Genomic DNA, 7,026 nt, shown 5'->3' on the forward strand with positions numbered 1-7,026 from the left:
AAGTAAAAAAGCAGCAGCAGTTATAATTGCATTTTTTTTTCTAAAATTTGATTTTATTTTGAAATGTCACCTCAGTTGTTTAAGTTTCTCTTCTTTTCCTGTCTTTATCCATAGAAGGCCTAGGATGTTTCCTTGGGCACAGACTGTGCCTCTCCAAGTGATGGAAGAAATGAGATCAGTTACCATCTCTCATATTTTTGCACATTAGTTCTCCCTCCACCTTCTTTACAGTCCTTGTAACATGGTTTTCCAGCAATACGTCAGATATTTTGGAGGAATCAGCACATCAGATGGATACTTTAAAATGAATGAATGCTCTCTAACATTTTGAGCAAAATAGTTTTTTTCTTCTTCATAGTGCACTCTGAAGTTTTATGTACTGTTGGTACAGTAAAGGGGGAGAGCTTTTAGATATTAAGAAATCAACTCTGGAGGATGAAATGCAGGGAGACATTCAAGTATCTCCCCAAAACAGATGTGAGAAAATTGCCCCTCAGCACTGAGAAAGATTTTGAAGTCTGAAAATAACTTCTATTTGAAAACCTAGAAGCTGTTTCATTTCTCTTTGAGTGAAACTGAGAAGGCAGCTAAAGTTTGAGGATCCATTCTGAAAATTGATTTGGTTTATTTGTATTTCTGAATTTATGATTCTATAAGCCAAAATGTTGATGGAAAAGGTTGAAACAGCATATGCTGAGTGCTGTTTGGTTGCCGCAGCTGTGCTTGGTCACATACATCTCACTGCGCTCCAGATATTTCTGATAAACTGTGTCCCATCTTGAGCCGAAATGCCATCAATCACTGCGAGTTACGAAGCCAACTGCACTACACAATTTGGACTGTCTCCTAGAAGGAATTTAGATGGATTCATTTTTCATGCTCTATTGGATTTCTGTCCTGATGTTGATAAAACACCCAGTTGAACCCATGCATAAACGTTGCAGAGCCTTTCTGCAGCTTGTACCTATTCAACGCAGAAGTTATTCTCTGTGCATGAGAAACTCAACAGAAAGGGCAGAGCCATGGATGAAAAGTGTGAAGAAACGTACTGAAATATCAGGTGGCATTTTACTGCATTAAACTGCTGTCAATTTAGTCAAGTGTGTCTTAATGACTAGCTTTTAGTTACCCAACATTCACAAATTATTAGGAAGTTAAAAAAAAATAAATCCATTTAATCAAATTAATATCTCAGGGGCCCAAAATATCTGGCCATCGATTTGCCATGTCATGAATGGAAATTTGCAATGATCTTTCAACAATTTTTAGGACTAAAAGTCATCCAGGATCAAACTTTTTTCTTCAGAGGCCAACAGTAGACACACAAAACTATTTTCCAGAGGAGCTCCCTTCTCTAGATCTGTTCCTGATCCTATGGCAGGGAAGATTATTCAAATTTCTCTGCTTCCTACCAGGAGAAAAAGCAAAGCAAAGCAGGCTAATGATCCTGCTGGCCACAGCCTGGCCCAGGTTGTTTTTATTCTGGGAGCCACAGGTTGGTGAATTCAAGTGCCCCAGAGACACTGGGCCAGATCTTTCTCTGTACATTTCAGTCAGCTTGAACTTCAGAATCTGTTTTGTCCCCCTTCTGATCTGGGTGTTGGCACACCTTCAGGGTTTACTATAGAGCTGCCATAATCCATGCTAGTATTATTAGGAAATTGTTAAGAAAATATTTTTGTCAAATTGGTTATGTTTTACAGCAGGATTTGCAATCAGATTGTGTTCTTCTGTGTTACCGTTCATGTCTTCCACTCTGACCTCTCTCAGAACTGATAATATCTCCTGGACCTGAAAATATGAGGTTTCCGTTAAATCACTCAGAGTTTATTTCGTGACTTTTTCAGCCTTGTGTCTCCAGGTTTGGGGTTGGGACTAGGTGATCTTCAAAGGTCCCTTCCAATGCAAACCATTCTGTGATGCTGCTATGAGATTGAAGACTGTTCCCTTTTTCTCAGGTACATTTCTGAGGAGTTTGATCAGAGTTGTTTTTTTTCTAATCCAGTACACCAATGGGACTTCAATCTTATGGGAAATTCTGTTCACTTCTTAACAGGAAAGTCCTTTATAACCCTGGCAAAATTTTCCCATCTTCATTAGTCTTTCTGATAGCAATTATATTTGCTAGAGAAGGAAAAAATCAGACCTCTGGTAGCTGATATCCTTTATACTGTTTTTTTGAGGATGAATGCTCAGAACACTTCCAAGCGTCTTGCATCTGTCTGTATTCTAAGTCACAACAGAAATTTGCCTGTGCTTCCTTCCAAACCCATATGAATCCACTCCAGGAGCCTGCTGTCGTATACTGAGCGTTAGTTGTGCTTTATCTTTTTATACCAACAGCGCAAAATCCTTTAAAGGCATTCCTTATCTTTGAGTGTCAGATGCTGAAAAGTCATAAGATTTACATATTTCATTAAAGAGAATTTCTCCCTGGCATAACTGACTTGTGCAAACATATTACGAGATCATGATCATTGAAAGGGGATCCTCTGCACCAGTTAGGGCTCATTCAGAACTCAGGCAAAATGGGATATTTTTTTTTTTCACGGCATATGCCTGCAGATGGAAACTGTAAAACAGCCCTTTGAACCTCCACTTAATTCTTAATTTGCAATGTGCTCCCACTGAGCTTTAACAAGCCAAATCTGAACTCACAGACATCAGGACTACAGTTTTGCCCGTTCCGTTGCTTTGGTGCCAGCCTGGATGTTGGCTTATTCTCAATGTTAAACCACTCTATCCCTCTTCTGTGATTTAAAATACTGTATACGCTATAAAATAATCCCAGAAGTATAGTTAAATGGCCACGCAGAGTTTTTGTGGGATGCTCAGGAAGGTCCTGTTGCTTCTTGAGACCTCTTCCAGCAACCACAGGAACTGCAAACCAGGGAGGCTGTTGGTTAGCTGCGCGAGGGTACATCTCACAGCCACGTCTGCTCGTCACCTGCCTGAAGATGAAAAACAGCACTTTATTCCCCGGCCACAGTGAGATTCCTTGGGGGCTTGCTCAACCAGCTCAGACTAGGTAAGGCTCTGTTCTCAGGAAATCTAAATTCACTTCTTTTAGCCCACATGGGGAAGCCCTTCATTCTTCACTTCTTAGTGTGCTGTCTTGATGCTGCCTTGTCCAAAGCAGAAAGAAAAATGGTTATTCCCAGGATGCAGCCTAAATTTCTCCCTACAGTAGACTCCAAATTTTACCTTGCTCAGGAATTAATTTGCTGGTGGTCGTTCCTGGCTCTTATACCATGGCTGCTCCGGCATCTTTTAAATTCCTAGGTGTCAGACATGCCAAATCATTCTACTTACGACATAAAATGGGTTTCCTCCTTGCTGCATTTTTTCCACAGAATAGATATTTGGATGTGCGTGTGAAGAACAACACTTCTTCATGGGCATCCAGATACTGACAGCAATTGTTCTAGTCTTTATGTCCATTTTATGTAAAAATGGGTGAAAAAATTTGTCATTTGTTATTTATTTTTATTTTAGTTTACAAAATTATCTAGGCTTTGGTGTTTTTGTTATATGCATATTCTGCCAGCATGATGACGCCCTTAACTATTGCAGTAATACAAACCCAGTGATAAATACTTATCTAGTCAGCCTGAAGAGAGACTAACTTCAATTTGTTTTTCATGAACATCAATCATACTCCTGACCTGTGATGACACTTGCCTCAAGTGGGAGGAAGCTTGCAGGATGCTTCCTCACAAAGCAGCTGAGAATCAGCCAGTCCCATAAACCAGGCGTGGAGCCCAAACACATTTCTCAGGAGAGGCAGATTTGGAGACTCCAGCAGATACACTATTTCAGCATCTATTTCACATGTTCTCTGCCAGTTGCTATTTTAATCCATTATTACTTAAAAGCTGATTTTGTTGATGGGATTTTTTATCCTGTTTTCTTGTTTTCTCACTTAACATTTCACTTACTTATAAGAAGCTGTGAAAATTATGTATTTCTGTAATAACATACATAGGCACAACACATGGCTAATTTGATGCAAGAAATTTTAGGCAAACGCATTTAAGGAGAAGCTTATGGATCCCTAATCCAATATTCTTTAACTTCTCAAAATAGAGGTGTATAATGAGAGACCAGACGCCATCTCAAACACAGTACTGAAAATGTTACACTACTGTAATGCAGTAAGTCATATTATCTGTAGCACTATTGTCATTTCAGTGGTAATGGTGAGTTTTCATAATATCATGAAGAAATACTTATTTTGGTTTCATTTAGATACATTCTGTAAATGGCATAAAATAACACCAGGTACACTTAGTAAAGCAACTGTTATAATGGCATAGACTGCATTTTTATATGACCTTTCTTTTTCTAGAATTACATCTCCGAAAAAGACATATGTTATCAGAAACAATAATGAATGCAATTTGTGTATTTTATACATATACAAGGTATTGGAGTCACATAGACAAATGGGGAGTCTTTGCACTATGGTTTTATATAGTTATCGGTTTCAGAAAAAGTACATTTATTTCATTTAGCCTACTTTTTACAGCTCAGATAATAGCTCATTATAGGTAAAAGTTGCTATAAATTGTGTGGACCATGAAATTGCAACTGGGGGAGCACTGCAGCCAAGAAGTGTAGGACTTCGTAAGGCACAGCTACTGTGGCTCAAACCATACAATCAAGCCCTTACTTCAGAAGTTAATGAGGTTTGTAGTAAAGTACAGTTTAGGCTGCTGACAAAAATTATTAGGACAGTAAGCGATTTGTTTTGTTTACAAGTACTCCATAGATAATCAGCTGCATTAAAGGGACTGAGCACATAAAAATACAAGGTAAAGCATGGAGGTAAAGAGTAGGACTGGAAAGTTGTAGGTTTGCTGTTAAAAAAATGGTGAAATCTACAATTTTGCTTTAATAAATATATTTAAGAAGCATATGTACATTTCTTTAGGCAACTCTGGGAGCGTACCTTTATAACAACAGATTTTTACCTGAGGTTCCAAGATGTAAGAATTCATCAGCATCTTTGTAGCTGTATTCAGCGGTGTGGGTCACAACCTGCCTCCAACACCAGCCGAGTGCTATCACTCATTTAATCAAGAAGATCTCTTCAAGATATGCTATATCTCTCTATGCATTCAAGAGCAACAATTTTGGGCTGTGTGTAGCCTAAACAGGAAAAAAAAAGAAGTAATTTTACTTCCGCAATTGTCAAGGCTGTTCAAAATGCAAAAGGAAAAGGGAGGATAGGAGAGCTCCAGCAGTAAGCCCCTGCCCCACAGAGACTCCAGCAAGTGCTTGAGGCGGGTGGGAATAACCTTTGCTATTGCCGTAAGCCTTCCGGCTCCGAGTCCAAGGAACAAAACACTCCTGGTGTCCCATCTGTAGGCAAACACGAGAGGACCTGGGCCAATTTTGGCCACCTTGACCAGAAAGTGCCCTAGATGGAGCTTTTGCTCCCTAGTCAAGACGAGCCTGTGTGTAACCGACTGCAAACATTTATTGTACCTGTTCTCATATGATGGGCGCAATGCAGAAGCTTACAGCAGCACGCGTTTTACGTGATTGTGTATTAGTAGGGTCAGTTGCATCTAACCTTTACTTTCACAGAGTTAAGGGATATACTGGGGAAAATGGAATACAGTGGAACTACAACATCACCAATGACATGGTACTTACAAAGAGGAATGTAATTCACGTTTTCTTCATATGCAAAAGCTAAAGGGCATCAGTTGATACTTCTGTCAAAGGACCTGTATAATTATGTAAAGGTAATTTTTCAACAAGAATGCTCATCTGTGAAATTTTAGAATTTTAAAAAATATTTTAAAGATTTTTTATTATTTATTTTTAAAATATTAATATATATATGCATAGAGGAAGGATTATAGTTTGCTCTTACATGCTAAGAGCTAAATTTGAGGAGAAGTTCAAGCTGTTCTTTCTATCTCCTTAACTTCAGGCAAGCAAAACAATCACAGAAAGCCTTGCAGGTTTCAGGAATGCCCTCAGGGAAGCCTTGTGGAACTGGGACCACAGATCACAGAATCATAGAATGGTTTGGGCTGGAAGGGACCTTAAAGGTCATCTCGTTCCAATCCCCCTGCCACGGGCAGAGACACCTTCCACTGTCTGATACTGCTTGAGCAAATCCTGTGCTTTAGAAAAGTGTCCCCCACTCCCAGACTTTTGAACCCAGAGGCAGGAGCACTGATTGACTTCCAAAGTAAGAGAAGCTGAACCCAGGTATGGGCCCCAGACCTTCACAGACATACCCTGGATTTAAAATGGCCACAGGCTGGTGTCACTTGTCACATTACACAAGAAAGCATTGGCTGAAGAAAGCAGCCAAAAAAGGCTCAAATAAATCTTCTCCAGAAAGAAATCTCCATTCCTACGATAGCCCTGCCACGAGGATTTCTGAGCTGCCCCAGGCTGAAGCTTAGGTTGAGGAGCACATCTCCAGGGTGATGACATATTCCTGGCCACACAGAAGGGACGGGGCCAGTGGGCTGCAGCAGATCTGGGGACATCCGGCTTTGCTCTTCCCAGCTGCCTTTGGATGACGTTTGATGGATCAGCGCCCTTTGCTGGGCACACACAACAAATGGGCGACGCTACCAAAATGCCTTCGTTTCAACAGGGGAGCACAGGAGTTCTCACTATACAAAATAAAGACACTATAAATTTTTTTGTTGCGTTAGTAAGACAATGTCTCTTCTTTTGTGATTTAAAATCTTGGCCTGATACTCACTTTGAGAGTGTTGTTCTCTCTTGGATTGCTCTTTGTCCAATGTCTTCAAACTTCGCTAATGTACAATGACTGGGAGTTTATATGGATTCAAACAGTGATTGGGAAAACTCATAGAACAAAAATCTACCGAATGCTACGAAATACAAAGATAATGTCTTTCATTTAGGCAGCCTTAGAACCATGAGTTTTTTAGAGACAAAAAAATACCCCTGGGGATATACCAGTCCAGCGGTAACATCTGCTCTCCCTCGCTGGTTATGAGACTAAATGAATCTTTGCTCTGATCCAGT

Source organism: Opisthocomus hoazin, chromosome 2, assembly GCF_030867145.1.
Source record: "Opisthocomus hoazin isolate bOpiHoa1 chromosome 2, bOpiHoa1.hap1, whole genome shotgun sequence".
Taxonomy (NCBI): domain Eukaryota; kingdom Metazoa; phylum Chordata; class Aves; order Opisthocomiformes; family Opisthocomidae; genus Opisthocomus; species Opisthocomus hoazin.